The 10,167-nt window shown below is 59.9% G+C and overlaps 1 long non-coding RNA gene across 1 annotated transcript; it reads left to right on the top strand.

Moving 5' to 3' along the window:
• The first annotated feature begins 2,084 nt into the window (after positions 1 to 2,084).
• LOC148590176 (uncharacterized) lies at positions 2,085 to 8,591 on the top strand. Its single transcript, XR_015914354.1, has 3 exons — positions 2,085 to 2,164; positions 4,263 to 4,365; positions 8,495 to 8,591. It is a non-coding gene; the product is annotated as an uncharacterized LOC148590176 (long non-coding RNA).
• The last annotated feature ends 1,576 nt before the right edge of the window (positions 8,592 to 10,167 follow it).

Below are 10,167 nucleotides of genomic sequence, written 5' to 3'. Positions count from 1 at the left end.
GGGGAATTTTGGGGGGATTAGAGGGATTTGGGGGAGAATTTGGGGAAATCTGGGGGGATTCGAGGGATTTGGGGGGGATTTGGGGAAATTTGGGAGCATTTGGGGAATTTGGGGGGAATAGAGGGATTTGGGGGAGATTGGGAGATATTTGGGAAAATTTGGGGGGATTAGAGGGATTTGGGGGACATTGGGGGCAATTTGAGGAGATTTGGGGGCATTTGGGGCTTTTGAAGGGGGAAATTGGGGGGGACTTGAGGGGATTTGGGTCCTTTTGGGGGGGATTTGTGGGAATTTGGGTCCTTTGGGGGCATTTGGGTCTTTTTTGTGTGGATTTGGGAGGATTTGGGTCCTTTTGAGGGGATTTGAGGGGAATTCGGTCATTTTGGGGGACATTTGAGGGGGTTTGGGTCCTTTTGGGGGGAATCTGAGGGGATTTATGTTGTTTTGAGGGGAATTTGGGTCCTTTTGGGGGGTATTTGAGGGAATTTGGTCCTTTTTGTGTGGATTTGAGGGGAACTGGGTCCTTTCTGGGTGGATTTGGGGGGATTTGAGTCCTTTTTGGGTGGATTTGGCTCCTTTTTGGGTGAATTTGGACCCTTTTGGGGTGGATTTCGGGGGATTCGGGTCCTTTTTGGGTGGATTTGGCTCCTTTTTGGGTGGATTTTGGGGGGATTCGGGTCCTTTTTGGGTGGATTTGGCTCCTTTTTGGGTGGATTTGGGTCCTTTTTGGGTGGATTTTGGGGGGATTCGGGTCCTTTTTGGGTGGATTTGGGTCTTTTTGGGTGGATTTCGGGGGATTCGGGTCCTTTTTGGGTGGATTTGGCTCCTTTTTGGGTGGATTTTTGGGGGATTCGGGTCCTTTTTGGGTGGATTTGGCTCCTTTTTGGGTGGATTTCGGGGGATTCGGGTCCTTTTTGGGTGGATTTGGGTCCTTTTTGGGTGGATTTGGGGAGGATTGGGGTCCTTTTTGGGTGAATTTGGGTCCTTTTTGCGTGGATTTCGGGGGGATTTGGGTCCTTTTTGGGTGGATTTGGGTCCTTTTGGGGAGGATTTCGGGGGATTCGGGTCCTTTTTGGGTGGATTTGGGTCCTTTTTGGGTGGATTTCGGGGGATTCGGGTCCTTTTTGGGTGGATTTGGGTCCTTTTTGTGTGGATTTCCAGGGGATTCTGGTCCTTTTTGGGTGGATTTCGGGGGATTCGGGTCCTTTTTGGGTGGATTTGGCTCCTTTTTGGGTGGATTTCGGGGGATTTGGCTCCTTTTTGGGTGGATTTCGGGGGATTCGGGTCTTTTTTGGGTGGATTTGGCTCCTTTTTGGGTGGATTTGGCTCCTTTTTGGGTGGATTTGGGTCTTTTTTGGGTAGATTTCGGGGGATTCGGGTCCTTTTTGGGTGGATTTGGCTCCTTTTTGGGTGGATTTGGGTCCCTTTTGGGTGGATTTCGGGGGATTTGGGTCCTTTTTGGGTGGATTTGGGTCCTTTTTGGGTGGATTTGGGTCCTTTTTCGTGGATTTCGGGGGGATTTGGCTCCTTTTTGGGTGGATTTCGGGGGATTTGGCTCCTTTTTGGGTGGATTTGGCTCCTTTTTGGGTGGATTTGGACCCTTTTTGAGAGGCTTTCTGCGGATCCGGCCCCTTTTTTGGGCCAATTCCGGGCCATTTCGGCTGTTTTTACAATCACCATAGCAACCGCCCCCACTTCCCGCCCCCCCCCGAGCCTCTCCCAGCCAATCAGGATGCGGCGCCGCCCAGGCCGCCATTGGCCGCTCCCCCCCCCAGCGGCAGCCAATCAGAAGCCACCAAAACCCCCAAACTTTGGGCCAATGGCAGCGCAGCGCTCCCCCCCCCCCACCAGGGATCAGCCAATGGGAGGGCGGGATCCGGCGGATCCCAGCCAATCAGCAGCGAGTCCGGGGGCTCCCCCCCCCCCCACCCGGACGCCTGGGCCCCTCCCTAATGCGGGGGGGGGCACCCGGACGCCTGGGCCCCTCCCTGGGCGGCTACAGGCGGATGCGGGTGACACCGACGGGTGACACCGGGTGACAGTGACGGGTGACACCGGGTGACACCGGGTGACACCGGGTGACACCATGAGCCTCCTGCTCGGGGCCGTCTCGGCCCTCCACGTCCTGGTCCTGGTCCTGCTCCTGGCCGCCACCCTGGACAAGGTGGGGAAAAGGGGGCCCCGGCGTCCGGGGAATGACGGGAAAGGGGCCGGGAATCCCGGGAAGGGAGTGGGAATCCGAGAAGGGACCGGGAATCCGGGGAAGGGGCCCAGGAGTCCGGGGAATCCCGGGAAGGGGACGGGAATCCGGGAAGGGGCCGGGAATCCGGGGAAGGGGACGGGAATCCCGGGAAGGGGCCCTGGCATCCGGGGGGTCCCAGGAGTCCAGGAAAGGGACTGGGAATCCTGGAAAGGGACCGGGAATCCGGGGAAGGGGCCCAGGAGTCCGGGGGGTCCCAGGAGTCTGGGAAGGGACCGGGAATCCCGGGAAGGGACCGGGAATCCCAGGAAGGGGCCCCGGCGTCCGGGGAATAACGGGAAAGGGGCCGGGAATCCTGGGAAGGGACCGGGAATCCCAGGAAGGGGCCCCGGCGTCCGGGGAATAACGGGAAGGGGCCCCGGCGTCCGGGAAAGGGGCCGGGAATCCGGGAAAGGGGCCGGGAATCCGGGGAAGGGGCCCAGGAGTCCAGGGGGGTCCCAGGAGTCCGGGAAGGGGCCGGGAATCCTGGAAAGGGACCGGGAATCCCAGGAAGGGACCGGGAATCCGGGAAGGGGCCCAGGAGTCCGGGAAAGGGGCCGGGAATCCCAGGAAGGGACCGGGAATCCAGGAAGGGGCCCAGGAGTCCGGGGGGTCCCAGGAGTCCGGGAAGGGGCCGGGAATCCCGGGAAGGGGCCCCGGCGTCCGGGCGGGTTTGGGCGGGGCCCCGGCGTCCGGGCGGATAACGGGAAGGGGCCCCGGCGTCCGGGTGGGGGGTTGCTGGTGTATGGGGGTTGTTCCCGGTGTCCAGGTGTTCCCAGTGTCCGGGGGGGGTTTCTGGTATCCGAAGGGGGTTCCCGGTGTCTGGGGGTTGTTTCCAGTGTCTGGGGGTTGTTCCTGGGGTCCAAAGGGGCCCAGGCGTCCGGGGGGGTCCCTGCTGTCTGGGTGTTCCCAGTATCCGGGGGCAGTTCCCGGTGTCTGGGAGGGGGGTTCCCGGTATCCAGGGGTTGTTCCCAGTGTCCGGGGGTTGTTCCCGGTATCCAGGGGGGGTTCCCAGTATCCAGGGGGGGTTCCCGGTGTCCGGGGGCTGTTCCCGGTGTCTGAGGGGCCCAGGCGTCCGGGGGGTGGGGGGGCCCGGGTGTCCAGGGAGGGGTTCCCGGTATCCGGGCGGGGGGGGTTCCCGGGGTCCAGGCGTTGTTCCCGGTATCCGGGGTTGTTCCCGGTATCCGGGGGTTGTTCCCGGTATCCAGGGGTTGTTCCCAGTGTCCAGGGGGGTTTCCTGGTGGTTCCCGGTATCCGGGGGGTTGTTCCCGGTGTCCGGGTGTTCCCGGTGTCCGGGTGGTTCCCGGTGTCTGAGGGGGGTTCCCGGTGTCTGGGGGTTGTTCCTGGTGTCCGAGGGGGGTTCCCCGTATCCGGGGGTTGTTCCCGCTATCCGGGGGGTTGTTCCTGGTATCCGGGGGCTGTTCCCGGCATCCGGGTGTTCCTGGTGTCCGGGGGGTTGTTCCCGGTATCCAGGGGGTTGTTCCTGGTATCCGGGGGGGTTCCCAGTGTCCGGGGGGGGTTCCCAGTATCTGGGGGGTTCCCGGTATCCGGGGGCCGTTCCCGGTTTCCGGGGGTTGTTCCCGGTATCCGGGGGTTGTTCCCAGGGTCCAGGGGTTGTTCCCGGTGTCCGGGGGGTTGTTCCCGGTTTCCGGGGGGTTGTTCCCGGTATCCGGGGGTTGTTCCCGGTATCCGGGGGGTTGTTCCCGGTGTCCGGGGGGTTGTTCCGGGTGTCCGAGGGGGTTTCCCGGTGTCCGGGGGTTGTTCCCGGTGTCCGGGTTGTTCCCGGTGTCTGGGGGGTTGTTCCCAGTATCCGGGGGCCGTTCCCGGTATCCGGGGGGCTGTTCCCGGTTTCCGGGGGGTTGTTCCTGGTATCTGGGGGGTTGTTCCCGGTATCCGGGGGGTTGTTCCCGGTTTCCGGGGGGTTGTTCCTGGTATCTGGGGGGTTGTTCCCGGTATCCGGGTTGTTCCCGCTATCCGGGGTTGTTCCCGGTGTCCGGGTGTTCCCGATGTCCGCCCCCCCCAGGCCTGGTGGGTCCTTCCGGACTCCGGGAGCCTCAACCTGTGGCTGGACTGCGAGATCCGCAACGGGAGCGGGGGCTGGAGCTGCGGGAGCGTCGGCGCCCAGCGTGAGGGACCCCGATGTCACCAATGTCACCCCAATGTCACCAAAGTGTCACCCCAATGTCACCCCAATGTGTCACCGGTGTCACCAATGTCACCCCAATGTCACCCCAATGTCACCCGTGTCACCCGTGTCACCCCAATGTGTCACCAGTGTCACCCCAGTGTCACCCCAATGTCACCCCAATGTGTCACCAATGTCACCCCAGTGTCACCAAAGTGTCACCAGTGTCACCCCAGTGTGTCACCGGTGTCACCCCAATGTCACCAATGTCACCCCAATGTGTCACCAGTGTCACCCCAATGGCACCCCAATGTGTCATCAATGTCACCCCAGTGTCACCCCAATGTCACCCCAATGTCACCGGTGTCACCCCAATGTCACCAATGTGTCACCGGTGTCACCCCAATGTCACCCCAGTGTCACCCCAATGTCACCAATGTCACCCCCAATGTCATCCCAGTGTCACCAATGGCACCCCAATGTCACCGGTGTCACCCCAATGTGTCCCCAATGTCACCGGTGTCACCCCAATGTCACCCCAGTGTCACCCCAGTGTCACCAAAGTGTCACCAGTGTCACCCCCAATGTCACCCCAATGTGTCGCCGGTGTCACCCCAGTGTCACCCCAATGTCACCCCAATGTCACCAAAGTGTCACCAGTGTCACCCCAATGTGTCACCCCAATGTCACCCCAATGTCACCAATGTCACCCCAATGTGTCACCAGTGTCACCCCAATGTCACCAATGTGTCACCAATGTGTCACCAATGTCACCCCAATGTCACCAGTGTCACCCCAATGTGTCCCCAATGTCACCCCAATGTCACCAGTGTCACCCCAATGTCACCAAAGTGTCCCCAATGTCACCTCAAAGTCACCAATGTGTCCCCAATGTGTCCCCAATGTCACCAATGTCACCCCAATGTCACCCCACTGTCACCCCAATGTCACCAGTGTCACCCCAATGTGTCACCAATGTGTCCCCAATGTCACCAGTGTCACCCCAATGTCACCAGTGTCCCCAATGTGTCCCCAATGTGTCCCCAATGTGTCCCCAATGTCACCCCAATGTCACCCCAATGTCACCAGTGTCACCCCAATGTCACCCCAATGTCACCAGTGTCACCCCAATGGGTCCCCAATGGGTCCCCAATGTCACCAGTGTCACCCCAATGTCACCGGTGTCACCCCAATGTCACGCCAATGTCACCCCAATGTCACCAGTGTCACCCCAATGTCACCAATGTGTCCCCAATGTCACCAGTGTCACCCCAATGTGTCACCAATGTCACCCCAATGTCACCCCAATGTCACCAATGTGTCACCAATGTGTCCCCAATGTGTCATCAATGTCACCCCAATGTCACCAGTGTCACCCCAATGGCACCCCAATGGCACCCCAATGTCACCCATGTCACCAGTGTCACCCCAATGTCACCCCAATGTCCCCATGTGTCCCCATGTGTCCCCAATGTCACCCCAATATGTCCCCAATGTCACCAATGTGTCCCCAATGTCACCCCAATGTGTCCAATGTCACCAAATTGACACCAATGTGTCCTCAATGTGTCCAATGTGTCCCCATGTGTCCCCAATGTCACCCCAATATGTCCCCAATGTGTCCCCAGTGTCACCAAAGTGACCCCAAAGTGTCCCCATGTGTCCCCGATGTGTCCCCAATGTGTCCCCAATGTCACCAATGTGTCCCCAATGTGTCCCCAATGTGTCCCCAATGTCACCCCAATGTGTCCAATGTCACCAAAGTGTCCCCAATGTGTCCCCAATGTCATCCCAATATGTCCCCAATGTCACCAGTGTCACCCCAATGTCACCAATGTGTCCCCTATGTGTCCCCAATGTCACCCCAATATGTCCCCAATGTCACCAATGTGTCCCCAATGTCCCCAATGTGTCCCCAATGTGTCCCCATGTGTCCCCAGTGTCACCCCAATGTGTCCAATGTGCCCCCAATGTCACCAATGTCACCCAAGTGTCCCCAATGTGTCCAGTGTCACCCCAATGTCACCAATGTGTCCCCAATGTGTCATCAATGTGTCCCCAATGTCACCCCAATGTGTCATCAATGTCACTAATGTGTCACCAATGTGTCCCCGATGTGTCCCCAGTGTGTCCCCAATGTCACCAAAGTGTCCCCAGTGTCACCCCAATGTCCCCAATGTCACCCCAATGTCACCAATGTGTCCCCATGTGTCCCCATGTGTCCCCAATGTCACCCCAATATGTCCCCAATGTGTCCCCAATGTCACCAAAGTGACCCCAAAGTGTCCCCATGTGTCCCCGATGTGTCCCCAATGTGTCCCCAATGTCACCAATGTCCCCAATGTGTCCCCAGTGTCCCCAATGTGTTCAGTGTCACCAAAGTATCCCCAATGCATCCAATGTGTCCCCATGTGTCTCCAATGTGTGTCCAATGTCACCAATGTCACCAATGTGTCCCCAATGTGTCTCCTTGTCCCCATGTCCCCAATGTCCCCCCAATTTGTCCCCAATGTCACCTCAATGTCACCAATGTCACCCCAATGTGTCCCCAATGTCACCAGTGTCACCCCAATGTCACCAATGTGTCCCCAATGTGTGTCCAAAGTGTCCCCAATGTGTCCTCAATGTCACCCCAATGTCCCCAAAGTGTCTCCAATGTCACCCCAATGTGTCCAGTGTCACCCCAATCTCACCCCAATGTCACCAAAGTGTTCTCGATGTCACCAATGTGTCCCCTATGTGTGTCCAAAGTGTCCCCAATGTGTCCTCAATGTCACCCCAATGTCCCCAAAGTGTCCTCAATGTCACCAATGTGTCACCAAAGTGTCCCCAATGTGTCCTCAATGTCACCCCAATGTCCCCAAAGTGTCCCCAATGTGTCCCCAATGTCACCAATGTGTCACCAAAGTGTCCCCAATGTGTCCCCAATGTGTCCCCAACGTCCCCCAATGTCCCCGTGTCCCCATGTCCCTGTGTCCCCCATGTCCCCAATGTCCCTCCATTTCTCCCATGTCCCCATATGCCCCATATCCCCCCATACCCGCCAAGTTCCCCATATCCCCAATGTCCCCAATGTCCCCATATCCCCCAATGTCCCCCATGTCCCCAATGTCCCCAATATCCCCAATGTCCCCATGTCCCCATTGTCCCCATGTCCCCATTGTCCCCATTATCCCCAATGTCCCCATTGTCCCCAATGCCCCCAATGTCCCCATGTCCCCCAATGTCCCCATTGTCCCCAATGTCCCCATGTCCCCAATGTCCCCATTGTCCCCATTGTCCCCAATGTCCCCATGTCCCCCAATGTCCCCATTGTCCCCAATGTCCCCAATGTCCCCAATGTCCCCAATGTCCCCATTGTCCCCATGTCCCCCAATGTCCCCAATGTCCCCATGTCCCCATTGTCCCCATTGTCCCCATTATCCCCAATGTCCCCAATGTCCCCATGTCCCCAATGTCCCCATGTCCCCCAATGTCCCCATTGTCCCCAATGTCCCCAATGTCCCCAATGTCCCCATTGTCCCCATTGTCCCCAATGTCCCCATGTCCCCCAATGTCCCCATGTCCCTCCAATGTCCCCCAATGTCCCCATGTCCCCAATATCCCCTATGTCCCCCAATGTCCCCATTGTCCCCATTGTCCCCATATCCCCCAATATCCCCATTGTCCCCATATCCCCCATTGTCCCCATTGTCCCCAATGTCCCCATATCCCCATTGTCCCCATTGTCCCCATATCCCCCAATGTCCCCATTGTCCCCAATGTCCCCAATGTCCCCCAATGTCCCCAATGTCCCCAATGTCCCAAATGTCCCCATTGTCCCCAATGTCCCCCAATGCCCCCATGTCCCCATTGTCCCCAATGTCCCCATTGTCCCCAATGTCCCCATGTCCCCCATTGTCCCCAATATCCCTTATGTCCCCCATGTCCCCCAATGTCCCCAATGTCCCCCATGTCCCCAATATCCCCATTGTCCCCAATATCCCCCATGTCCCCAATGTCCCCATGTCCCCCATTGTCCCCATATCCCCCAATGTCCCCATTGTCCCCAATGCCCCCATGTCCCCCATTGTCCCCATTGTCCCCATTGTCCCCATTGTCCCCATTGTCCCCGTGTCCCCTCATTCCAGCCTGGCTCCGGGCCGTCCAGTCCCTCCTCCTGGGCTCCCTCCTCGTCTCGGTCGGAGCCTTCGGCCTCTTCCTTTGGCAGCTCCACGCGGGGCCTCCCGGGAGCCGCTTCGGAGCCGCCGCCGGCGCCCAGGGGCTGGCGGGTGAGTGAGTGCGGAGCCGCCCGGACGCCGGGGCCCTTCCCGGATCCCTGGGCCCTTTCCCGGATCCCTGGGCCCCTTCCCGGATCCCTGGACCATTCCCGGATCCCTGGGCCCTTCCCAGATCCCTGGGCCATTCCCGGACGCCTGGGACCCTTCTCGGATTCCTGGGCCCTTTTTCCGGACTCCTGGGCCCTTCCCGGACTCCTGGGTCCTTTCCTGGATTCCTGGGCCCCTTCCCGGATCCCTGGGCCCCTTCCCGGACTCCTGGGCCCCTTCCCGGATCCCTGGACCATTCCCGGACTCCTGGGCCCTTCCCGGACGCCTGGGCCCTTCCCGGATTCCTGGCCCCTTCCCGGACTCCTGGTCCCCTCCTCGATCCCTGGGCCCCTTCCCGGACTCCTGGGCCCTTCCCAGATTCCTGGTCCCCTCCTGGATCCCTGGACCCTTTTCCTGGATTCCTGGGCCCCTTCCTGGATCCCTGGGCCCCTTCCCGGATTCCTGGGCCCCTTCCCGGACGCCTGGGCCCCTTCCCAAACTCCTGGGTCCCTCCCGGTCTCCTGGGCCCTTCCTGGACGCCTGGGCCCTTCCCAAATCCCTGGGCCCCTTCCCTGAATCCTTGGGCCCTTCCCGGACTCCTGGGCCCCTTCCCGGACGCCTGGGCCCTTCCCAAATCCCTGGGCCCCTTTCCTGGATCCCTGGACGATTCCCGGATCTCTGGGCCCTTCCCGGACTCCTGGGCCCCCCCCGGACGCCGGGGCCCCCCCTGACCCCGCCCCCCCCCCAGGGCTCCTGGCCGGGGGGGGCTCCCTCCTCTACTCCCTGCAGGGCCCCGGGGGGGCCCCCGGGCGCCCCCCGCCCCCCCCCGGCGGCGGCTTCGGGAGGGGCTTCGTCCTGGCCCTGCTGGGGGCGGGGCTGGCGCTGGGGGGCGGAGCCACCTACGGGCGGCTCCGGAAGCGCCGCTAGGACACGGGAACGACACGGGAAGGACACGGGAACGACACGGGAACGACACGGGAACGACAGGACAAGGACACGCTAAGCACATGGCAAGGACATGGGAACGACACGCTAAGGACATGGGATGGACACGGGAAGGACATGGGACCAACAGGACAAGGACACGCTAAGGACATGGGAACGACACACTAAGGACACGCTAAGGACATGGGATGGACACAGGAACGACACGGGAACGACATGGAAAGGACATGGGATGGACACGGGACCAACATGACAAGGACACGCTAAGGACACGGCAAGGACATGGGATGGACACGGGAACAACACGCTAAGGACACGGGACCAACAGGACAAGGACACGCTAAGGACATGGCAAGGACACAGGAATGACACGCTAACGACATGGGATGGACACGCTAAGGACATACTAAGGATATGGCAATGACATGTTAAGGACATGGGACCAACATGGCAAGGACATGGGAATGACACGGTAAGGACACGCTAAGGACATGGGATGGACACGCTAAGGACACGCTAAGGACACGGCAATGACACACGACCAACATGAC

The sequence above is a fragment of the Tinamus guttatus genome, unplaced genomic scaffold (genome assembly GCF_059628265.1).
Source record: "Tinamus guttatus ecotype Peru unplaced genomic scaffold, ASM5962826v1 Tinamus_guttatus_pri_ptg001633l, whole genome shotgun sequence".
Lineage (NCBI taxonomy): Eukaryota > Metazoa > Chordata > Aves > Tinamiformes > Tinamidae > Tinamus > Tinamus guttatus.
This window is presented reverse-complemented; position numbering and strand designations above follow the sequence as displayed.